The following is a 12,169-nucleotide window of genomic DNA, read 5'->3' on the forward strand; positions in this document are numbered from 1 at the left end:
CCGAGGCTCCAGTGTTGCCGGGGGGGCCCTCGTTTCTTGGATGAGACGTTGAACTGCGTTCTTGTCTTGCCTCCAGTAGCTCTATTTTCAAGAGCAGGGTTGTGAACAGTGCCAAATAAAATGAAAAAACAATACAGATTATGAATCTGATATGCATTAACAGTTTCCATCTTAATATAGATTGAGGTGTGTCCCAATACACTAAATGTATCCACTGCAAATGTTAGTTAAGATGGAGCTGCCTCTTTAAAAGACACGTAATACTCATCATCACATCTACTGGCTTTGCTGAGGAGCTCTGATCTGAAGACCTGTGGCTAGCTGTATACAACACCTTAGTACTGGTAAACTCTTACACGGAGCAGCTTTTCACTTAACTAGTTTATTGACTTCAATGTGTTTAGATACTTTATGTGACACACTAAAACAGATGCTGAAGCGGAAATCCTAAGGGAAGTGTCCAACAAGAGAATTAACAAAAAGAAAGTCAAGAAAATGATTGAAACAGGAGAGAAACCAAGCCCGGTAATTACAACTTGGGTTACATCCCATGTGGAACTCAAGGACTCGGCAATGATGCCAGTGTTAAGTATCCATTCTGCGGGAGCACTGAGACGCAGGCCGTGGAGACGGGTTCATGTGTTAAAAAACTGGGCAAAGGCAAGTGTTTTCCAGTGGTTTCAGTTTACGCTTCAGTGTAGCTGTATCACCTTTCCCAGAGTGCCACCTCAGCTCTCCGCAAGTCGTTGACAGTGTAAGTGAAGCCAGTGCTGTTCGCTCGTACATGTTCCTCGCCAGCGGACTCATGTGAGAATTTCGAGGAACCTGCTTTTAATTGTTCTTCGGTGGTTAAAAAATATATGAGACCTGCCTGCTGCACTGTTAAGAGATGTAAATCCTGAAACCCGCCACTTTCCCCACATGGCCCTTGTTCCTTGTTGTCCTCTCTCTGCTGCCTTTCTCTTTATTTGACAAGATAATGCCATGAATTATATATCCCCCCTTTTTATTTTCCAGAGTCTAGTTGTGCCGAGGCTGCACTGTGTGACACTCTTCGGTTCAGATGCTTCAGCTCAGTTCCCGTCTCTCAAGCTCCTGGGTTTTTGGTAAACTTCATGACCGGATTGAACCGGTTGGAGCTGCTTCTGTCCTCTGTCTGAAGCCGAGGCTCAGCTGTTTGCGCCGTGGGCTCGAGAAGACGTCAGGGGCCGGAGACCATGACTTTCTGCCCTTACTTAGACAGAGGTGCTTAATGCCGAGTTCATTTAGCTAAGACCAATTGGGTGGAATAAAAAGAAAAGGAATTGATCCTGAATTACAAGAAAAAACATATACCCTTTAAGACAAGAGAAGGATGTGTAATGCTTTATTTTAGATAACACAAATGAGGATTTAATAGACTTGCAAATATTTAATCCATTATGGTTCTAAACAGGCTGCTCTGTGGCCATTAGATAATCATTTCATTTCCTACATCTCCATCACTCACAACGCACACCATTAGTCTCATTGCTCAATCTATTGGCTCCCTGGGGCCTTCCGATATTATTGATTAAATGCTGCATGTCTGCGTACTTGATTTACGCCTTGGATGATGCCAAGTTATGAATAGTTACGAATAGGTTGCAGTGAGCCTACTTGACCCACCGCCACCACGCTTCGGTGGACACGTCTGCTTATGAAACCTCACTTTATAACTGCTGTGCCAGGCTCTGACCCAGCAAGGAAATCAATGGACTGTCAGTCAGATGTATACATAGCCCTGTCTTAATTCCCATCAATCAACTCGAGTCCTTGCACTTTCCTCTCAGCTGAATCGTGTTCAATAGGCAGGGAAAAGACAGCATTGATGGATGAGTTTAACAATCAATATTTCTGAAGGAATCACTGAATTATATTGTTTCAAATGAAGGGTGAGAAACTTGGTTATCTACAGATGAAGGTTGCCTTGCAAAAGGACCGGCAAGAGCAATTCCAACGTCATCACTGAGGTCTTTCATTTCCACATATTAAGTCAGACCTGTTTCACTGTTTCTGCATTTTAAAGAGGAGAACCACTCTTGACTTCACACGGCAGAACAACCTAGAGGAAAACAGAGACTCATGCTCATATGTTTCTGTAAGGAGTTGTGTTAAGTTGCAGGCAGAAAAGAGGTTTTTCAGAGACAAGAGAAGTGTTGTTTTTTCCAGGTTGGCCAGTTTTAAAGTGAAAACACAAGTGGGTTCAGTCAAGGCTGTGATGTAACAGACCTGTCAGAGTAGCGTGGTTTAAAAGTCGCCTTATGCCTAGGTAAACAACAGGGCCAAAAATAGCCAGTGATAATGTAAATAGGACAGCTCCTCCTGTAGGCCAAATACCAAGTGACAGAGACAGCATGAAACACTGACATATTGTGACAGTATTGCTTACAGAGCCCGCTCTAACCAGCACAACAAACTGCATGACTTATAGTCTGCTTATAGTGTCACTACCCCGAAATTGTTACTGCTCTTTATAAAAAAGAATACATACATTTCAATGATCAATGGTGGACTCAAGCGTCAGGTGCTTTTGACATATATATGCAGCAACACTAACAATATTGACATTTAAATATTACATCTTAACCTCAAAAGAGCAGTTTTAAGAGAGTTTTAAGAGCACAATTCTGTGAACAGTGAATTGATCACTGAACTGCACTAAATGTGTTCCTATTCAGAATAAAAAATAAAATAAAGAAGTTCCCCCATTTTATCATCTTAACAAAATACATTTCAACAATGAAGCATGAAAAGAAATGCACATCTTTCAAGGTGAAAGAAGATGCAAAGAAGAAAAAAGATTCTTCCAAAAATAGGATTACGTCATTGTCCACTGGACGTTTTGCATTAAGCAGAACCATTCTTGTAAACACTCGATTACTGTGACACAGCATGTCTAATTTAAAAAATGTTGTGTTTGTGTCTTTGTTGTTTTTTACAGCTGGCGCCCTGGCCCTGAGCTAACAAGACTGAAACCCAAGCAGACTTCCAAGTGGCTAATTTAAAGACCTCAAGTGGCAGGCTGGGAGAGAAAAAACAGCGATCATTAAAGGGTGTTTATGTGTATATTTGTGCTCCTCTGTACAAAGCCAGGGTCCAGGTTGCATAACTATACTCTGCAGCAAGACGATCAAGTATATATCAAATTTGGTTGCTCAAAAGTGCACAGTATTCACCATACAGTTATTTCAATATGCCACTACTCTTTATAAGCACCATTTTGAAATCACTTTTTTCTTCCCCAACTTAGTCTCATGTGTGGAAGAGCTACTTGCGTCATTAGGTAGTTTAGTTATCCTGAACATGGCACTGCAGAGAAATGTTGTTGTGACTTCCCTCAAGCAAGTACTTTTCCGAATGATTCATGACAAGTGTTCCTTGGCTTCTAGACGCTCTGATCTTCACTTCATAGATTTTTTCATTCTTTTTGTTGCCAACTTCCTCTATCTGTAAATCACAAAGACTGTCCTGAAGGCAGTAGGTGGTAGGTGGCACACAAATGCTCACCTGCTCTGCCAGGACTTGGTGAGGGCAGGAGTCTTTAATTAGAAACACTTGGCAAACGTCCACAGAAAAACTCATTTGCTGCGTTTCCGGGGAGTGTTATCACTCTGCTAAATATCTCTGGAGTCGGAGTGGGCCAGATCCTCAGCCTGGCAGTGTGCTTGTCCGTTACGGCCTACATCATTTGGCATGTACTCATCAAATGAGATGAACATAAGAAACATAAGAAAGTTTACAAATGAGAGGAGCCCATTCGCCCCATCGTGCTCGTTTGGTGTCCATTAATAACTCAGTGATCAAGGATCCTATCCAGTCTGTTTTTGAATGTTCCCAAATTGTCTCTTCAGCCACATCGCTGGGGAGTTTGTTCAGATTGTGATGCCTCTCTGTGTGAAGAAGTGTCTCCTGTTTTCTGTCTTGAATGCCTTGAAGCCCAATTTCCATTTGTGTCCCCGGGTCCGTGTGTCCCTGCTGATCTGGAAAAGCTCCTCTGGTTTGATGTGGTCGATGCCTTTCATGATTTTGAAGACTTGGATCAAGTCCCCACGTAGTCTCCTCTGTTCCAGGGTGAAAAGGTTCAGGTCCTCAGTCTCTCAGTAGGACATTCCCTTCAGACCTGGAATAAGTCTGGTTGCTCTCCTCTGAACTGCCTCTAGAGCAGCGATATCTTTCTTGAAGTGTGGAGCCCAGAACTGTCCACAGTATCCAGATGAGCTCTAACTAGTGCATTGTACAGTCTGAACATCACTGCCCTTGTTCAATTCTACACTTTTGACAGTATACCCCAGCATTGTGTTTAGGATACAAACATAATTCCCAGATATTATCACCACTGTGCCCAAAAGACCTCTGTATGTCACTGTTTCATAGATCTGAGTTGGCTGCCCTCTGTCTATGCTCGTTTTGTACTGCCCAGGTATGACATAGTTCCTTGAGGATCCTACATCCTACTCTGTTTCGATGTACTGCTCTTCTAATTTTATATTTCAGCTCCATGTACATTTAAAAAAAAAAAAGATGACCGAATATGATGGTCAATGTTATCCATACACTTCCAGGGAACAGACAAGCAAAATTGCCCTCTTTCTTTTGTGTGTTTTGTTTCTCATACTGGTGTGTAGCTCATGCTGTGTTCTCTGTGTGTTTTTGCTGGGCCATGGGGTGTGATGATTGTGACTTGGTTCGGTTAAACTCAAGTGGCGGAGCACACACTGTTTGCTCATTCCAAGGTAGTTTTTCTTCCCCCTCATCTCTGGCTCAGTAACTGCAGTGATTCAGACAGGGATTAGTTAGCAGTGACCTGAGCCCCCGCATTCACATCTCAGCTATTACAGGAAGCCATTTGAAACAGGCGCTTTATCTGTGTTAATCATGAACAAACTGCCGGCCTCCAGAGTCCGCAGTCAACTGCTAACTGAGGAAAGTATTTTCTTTATTAATTATTTTCGGTCAGTGCACCCCTAGTCTTGGAATTGGCAACACTTAATCAAACAGGTATCCCCCATTCCTAGATACTGTACTTATACACAGGAGAGTTAAGCAGTCTGTGGGAATATGGTCCACTTTCTTGTAAATGTACCGGCTCTCGCTGCTCCAGTGTGGACAGTCTTCATGATTCAGAAGTTCAGCTGTGGCTTTGACTCACTCTATAAGCACCCTGCACAATCTGCACAGTTCATTTCTGCTGGAAAGACAAGCAGAAGACCTTGCAGTCCAACACCAGCAGAGATATCTGTGCCCTCAGCTAACTTCAGTAGAGCTTGGTCAATCGTGTGCCATCCCGATGGGGAACCAGGGTCTAAGCCGTCTAGTGTCATAGCATAGATTTTATCCATTGATCTCTAGACTACAGGGCCCATCCTGCTTTAAGCCAGAAGGCTTTACCACTCCAGTATTTAATCTGTCCTCCTCAGTGTGATGACCTCTCTCCGCTGCCACAATTGTAGCTCACATTTCCTTCATTAGGATCTGTAACCAGGATAGAACAGCTCAGAACAGATCACTGTTAATTTGGCAGCTATTTTAGATTTAGTTTTAGTCTTACTCTTTTGACTAAAATGCTCATCAGTTTTACTCACATTTTATTAATTTCATCTTTCATTAATTTTAGTTAATATTAGTCAATGAAAACCCCTGTCATTTTAGTCTAGTTTTAGTCAATGTAATTATAGTCACATGTGAGTCCATGTATTTTATTTTAACTTCATTATCACCATTATGCATTATGTCTGATGCCAGATGTTTATATCAATTATGGATGCAAAACATAAACATACTGATTTACTTAATTTGAAATGTATTTAAAATCAAGTCACAAACAGCTATTGGAAACGTCATGGTCACATATTACTATTATTCAATTTTTTTGAAGTTTAAGTCTATCTTGAAATTTGTTGTAATACGAAAGAGATTTACAAGAACAGTATGGAAGCATATAGTGGACTTCATTCAAATGCAAATGTAATCCCGCAGTTGCATTTTCATTTTCCATGTATGCTCGCGTTATTTAGGTAAAAATGCCTTATAGTCATGCCATTTGTATTTTATATTCCAGTACGCACATTCGCTGACAATATTAACATTTCAAATGGCTTATGCTTTAACATTTCATTTTCAAAGACTTCCCCCGCTGATACACAAAATATTTGATGTTGAAAGTGATATTAAAAAGCATAATCATGTTGTTAAGCCCTACTGTAGTCAAGCGTGAATTGCGCTGCATGCTGGAAGCGCATAATATGACTTACTGTACTTATAAGTAATCAATTAGATCCTAACTTTACTAATTACAAGACCCGCACTTACCAGTCCTATATACAAACGAACAGGCGTATAACTTCACACAATCTGTATCAACTTCACGTTGACCCCAATACAGTCAACCACACCAAGCGCGATCAACGTTTAGCGAAACACACGCTTGTGTACAATCGGGTCACACTCTGTTGCGCAGATGTCCGCAATTCTGCGCAGATCTGCAGAATCCCACCGATCCCATTACAAAATACTGTAATTCATGTCCATTCGTCTTGGGTTGAATTTTCGTTTCGTCACATTTAAGTCATCTAAAATTAGAACACATTTATTTTTAGTTATAGTTTTTTTCACAGTATTTCGTCTCGTTATCGTCATAGTTATCGTCACTGAAAATAGGTCGCTGACGAATATTTTTCGTCATAGTTTTCGTTGACGAAATTAACACTGGAACAGATGCAAGTCGTTGTTTCTTTGTTATTATTTAATGTGTCTAATGAGAGCATCACAAACACATGACTAGTATGTATAGACAGTTACTAGCAATTGAACACAGCCCATGTATATTTAATCCAATTAGGCAAATTGGTCAAGTATTATATCACAAAGTGCCACATATAAAAAGAGAATATTTGCAACGAAGTGCTCTTCTTCAATGAGCGATTTGATATTCTATGAAGGATGCAGAGTAATTGCATAATCTCTACATAGTGCCCGGCTTTGCCCCCTTTATCCAGATCGGCGCCTGTCATTCAATATGCACTCAATTGAATCTGTATCGTCACACCTCACAGAAGGATGAGGAGCCTCACAGCCAGTACTGAGCTGAAATCTGGCCCTGGTCTTTATCTAAAAGGAGCATGTTGGTGCCATGTGCTCTCTCCAGTGTGCATGCACCAGATATGATGATGTAGAATTCCCAAAAAATCCACAGAAAATATAACAGGGTAACAAATCAGGTCAGAAACGCCAAAATAGGAAACAGTGAAGGGTCTGAAGTTCACGGCACCTGCCATTGGAGATATCAGCATCCTTTGCCTAGAGCTAATATGACTGAGACACAATCTCAACCACTAAACTGAGACCCAGCACCTGCAGCCTTCAGCAGTGGCGCCACCCTGTGAATCACACAGTGTTTGCCATAGGCATGTGTGCAACATGTGCAATTGTGGAGAAACCTTTAGCAGTTGTCTAACGGTATGAGGGGGTACATTTTATACAGCAGGGCTCTGCAGCTGTGTGTGATAGAGGGCCGGGGTCAGGTGCCGGTGCTGACAGGATTTGTTTTTCTCTGAGCACAAAGAAAAAGCACACAGACACACACACACCTACACTACAGACAAGAAGAACAGATGTCTTGGCTGTAAGCTAAAAGCACATTGGCATTTGTGTAATGCGTTGAAATTGGTCAACTTTTGGGTTCTTTTAATCATGAGGGATTACTCCCGGGCTGTTTTGTGCGAGTATGGGATGGCCACGCTGCAATAGAAACGCCACGCAATCACTGACACACAGCTGCTTTATCCACCCGGCTCCCTTTGTGCTTCGTAAGCTCACATGAAGGAGGGGTGAAAAAGCAGGCAAATCGCTTCTCCGCAGTGGAAAGCAGCTGCCTTATATAAACAGAGCTGCTGAGAGCACAATCTCTCCCTCCCTCCCTCCCTCTCCTTCCCTTTCTCTCTCTGCTAGGATTAATATTGCATGCTGCTGGAGGCTACACAATGAAAAATTAATACAACATTTTATCGCTTCAAATCCTTGAGAAAGACTTGGTCTCGCAGTTTGGCAGGAGCAGTGATGTAACCGCTGGTCTATTTTTAGCCCCCTAAGATCATCGTCTCTTTCTTCTCGCTGCCAAACAGTGTGCAGAGAGCTGTGCTGAGGGGCTTTGTCAAAGTCAAAGTGGGTGTCAGTCGGCCTGGAACCCAGGCAGAGAGAGTCTCGGACTAATTAAGATGGTATTGATTGATGGTGGGGGGTGGTAGTGGACCTGCCAGTCTAAATAGGTCTGAGGATCAGGAATGTTACATACCACCAACACCCCCACCACAAAAGAGAAGAAAATACTAAATCAATAATACAATTTCCTCGGAAATACCATATTAAAGTAATGTGGTCCAACAGCATTAGTAGATGTGCTCATGTTGAATGTTTTTCTCTGATGCAGATTGTTGATTTGGAGGCATTCGTTAGTCATCGTTATGACATTAACACCTGTTCGTACTCTTAAGAGAGGTATGATGCACAGTACTGTGGCACACCCCCAAGAGCTGCCATACTGATGGAATTAATCATTTAAATCACCCACGCACCCCCCCCCCCACACACACACACACACAAATACACATTATTTTAACTTGAATTTTAATTTGGTTTAAAAAAGAGTATCTAAAACACCAACATACACACCTACATTCTTCCAAACATACAGGAGACGATTAATTGATATCCAAAAGGGTTCTAGAGTCTCGTGGCTCAGTCATAAAGCCATGATGTCACAATCAAAAATCCTCTCGCACCACAGCCTAGCAGAGGTGGCCACCTGAGGGTTTACTCAGCCTTTCTCTCACTATTTGCATATTGTACAGTATGGCATATTATTAATTCGTTTGTGCAGTACGGTATCATTAGGCAACACTATTGTCCACTCTGCAAACATGCTTTGTTGATGTAAGATGGCCCGTGTGGGGACAAGCAGCTCCCACACAACTCCCGTGTCTCATGTCTGAATCACTGGAGCTGTCACAGTAAACAGCAGCATCCTTCACTCCGGAGGCGCTGTGTGCGTGGATGGGTATGGGGGGTGGGGGGGTATGCCACTGTCATAAATATAATAAACAGCTACAAGGTTCCTCAGAACACCCTGCGCAGACATTGTTTCCCACCATTTAATGGATGTGGATTGCAATAAAATAATTGTCTTAATAGTAAGAATACTATTAACAGATATCACTGATGGTGCTGATCTTGATATTGCTTGAACTAAAGATATAGCAATCATGATAATTAGACACAGCAACATGGTGCTCTTGATGTTTAGTCTTTCAGTTCACTTGGTTGTGTTTGTGCCTTTTTGATTAGTGCCGCCTGGGTGTCGGAGGAGGGTTGTATCGAACTTGATTAATAAAGAATGAACAAAAGAAGTGCGTCCCATCTATTGTTTAGTCGTAGCGTACGTTCTGGAGGAAAGAATTGAATTGATAGATTCTGCAATCACTGCGGAACAGAAGCAACGGTCCGAAGCCACAGCCTGGGTCTCTGTCTGTGGTGGCGAGTGCTTTGAGCGAACGTCATTTCTGTTCTGCTGGAAGTGATTGATGGAAGGGCTTGGAGGGGAATGTGTAACGTAACAGGTCTGTGGGGAAAGCTGTGTGTTGATGCCACCATCAGGATTCAGTGTGTGTTGTGGGGAAAAAGGTGGACAATTAAATACAATCGTACCCAAAAGTATTTAGACCCTTGAAACAATGGTATTCTGGGAGTCATATTGTTCATGAGATAATTATTTATCATTGAAATCTGCTCACAGTTTGCGGGACACTGATTCAGCCGAAAGCAAATGACAAGAGTTAACAGTGGGTCTGTGAACATTGGACTGACATTGTACACTTGCATATCTTATCATATAACAATTCTGAGTCCACACTAAAGCTATAAAACACTCATTTGTGACACTCATTTCAAAGCTTCTCTCTCTCTTTCTCTGTCTCTCTCCCTCTCTCTCTCTGATATATAAAATGCAATGCAATGCTCTTTCGTGACTTGATAATGTACACTTATTCCCAAGTCTCGCCCAAGGCCTCCTTGGTGTCTTTGTTGCACACACTCCAAATGGCCGTCAGGCAGAGGTTACCTAACCGTTACCTAACTGTGTCATTCTTCAGAACGGACTCCGAAGATAAACAACTCTAATGAGAATGAAAAGCTCTGTGCAATTCCTCCAAAGTGAACAAAGGAATGCAGCTGGCTTTCAGAGACCACCCTGCAGTCTCAGTTTCGAAACTTGTGTTGTTGCAAAGTAGTCAAGATTATTTTCCCAGTCAATCCATTTCCTTAATAAGGAACTTCTCTGGGTTAATTGTGAAGACGTGTGTACTGTCGCAGAAGCCCTGGAAGTTCATAGGTTGTGTGAACTGTGTCTCTTTTTGTACAAGAGAGGTGCAGGTCCACAATGCAAGGCTAAGAAATGACATTTCTTATACAATAAAGAAACCTTTCACACAACCTGTTAATTTATTTTAAATCACACACAAAAGGATTAGACACACAAATATCTTTACAGTTAGAAAACAAAATACAAAATATGTTTTGTTAAATATAACAATCAACCCTCTTTCTGTCTAAAAATATTTTGGTCCAGGATGCTCTGTAAGTCCATATGTGCTGTTATCGTCATGCTGGTTAAACATAACAGAGCTATTATAAACACATTTTCATCTTGTGGAGGGTGAATGCCTGAACATGTGGCATATACAATTTGATGGGAAAGGAAAAGAATTCCAAAGAAACATTATTGTATCTCACAACTAGTGCATTTGTGGTTGCTGAGAAAAGAATAGATATAGCCCATAAAACAAGTTTCTCGGAGCACTTTAGGCAGACAAAAACAAAATCCAAACAGACTGCAGCTCACAAGGCAAAGGCACAGTGTGAGACAATGGCAGGTCAGTCCCTGAACGCAGCTGATTCTGGATCCACATGCAGGCGCAGTGGCTGTGATCCCCCGCTCCTCGGCGATGCTTTCCGGCTGCTATTTAAAGTAACCCCGCTAGTGAGATTGTGTCTCCTGACATCAAACTCTGGACCCACTGAAGCGGGGAGCCTGTTTGTCACGGAGACCAGCGTCGCTCCAGACCTGAGCCAGGAGGACAGCGGCACCAGCGGCCTCCCCCCACCGACACACAGCGGCTGCTTCTTCACAAAGCACATCCTACAATGCATGTACTTATTGATCCGCCAGCATCTGCCTGGAGATTAGATTAAACCGTCTCATGTTAGCGCAGGCGCCGTGCCGACAGTTGAATATATCACACACAGTTGTAATGGAAATGTCCAGCTTAAGCTTGCAGATACCACTGTGTTGGAGGCTGTTCCTTATTATGTTTGGTGTTGTGCCGACATTTGGTTTATTACATTAGCTTTTTAAATCTGCAGAACTTTGATACCATTATCACCTGTGCTAATAAACCGCGCATTGTACAGTTGTGATTAAAAGTTGTGAATTAATATTGCTCTCAATATTATGCGAATTTCTAAGAGAGGGATGCATTATTCTGCAAGCGCAACCTGTTCTCTGCTGCTGCGTGGAAAGTACGGGAGATGCAGATGTTGAAGATGTCAGCAGAACCCCTTTATCCCAAGGCAGAAATATGGTGACATTTCATTTGAGTTCCGCTGAGCTGGGACGCAAGAGCCCCGTTTTACCTGCGAGCGACTCGAAAGGGCAGGAGGCTGGTGTTCAGCATGACAAGGAGCTCTGATTCAAAAGTGAATCGATGTGCTGTTTGATGAATAATGTGCAATACAGCTGCGAAAGGTGTGCGACTGTAATGTGTCACATATGGTATATTTTTGTGTTTCTTTTCTGTTTGCGTCTAAATCACTAGGCATGGAGGGGGTCTCGTCGTGCGCGCACCGCTGATCTGCTGATCTTTTAAAAACGGCAGCGCGCTTCATTTAAGCACAGGTACCCTACTGCCATCTAGTGGTGTTATTATATCAGCCGCACAATGGGACTCCAACAAAAGGTTTGTTTGGATTGTCCTTCATCGGTTGGCAGGTGTGTTTACGATGATGGGAAGGACGAGGGGAATATTGTATGTATAAAGTCTGTGGTCATTTTAACGCACAGAAATGAATCCGAATTGACTAGCTGAATGAGTTATCTTAT

Source organism: Amia ocellicauda, chromosome 11 (genome assembly GCF_036373705.1).
Source record: "Amia ocellicauda isolate fAmiCal2 chromosome 11, fAmiCal2.hap1, whole genome shotgun sequence".
Lineage (NCBI taxonomy): Eukaryota > Metazoa > Chordata > Actinopteri > Amiiformes > Amiidae > Amia > Amia ocellicauda.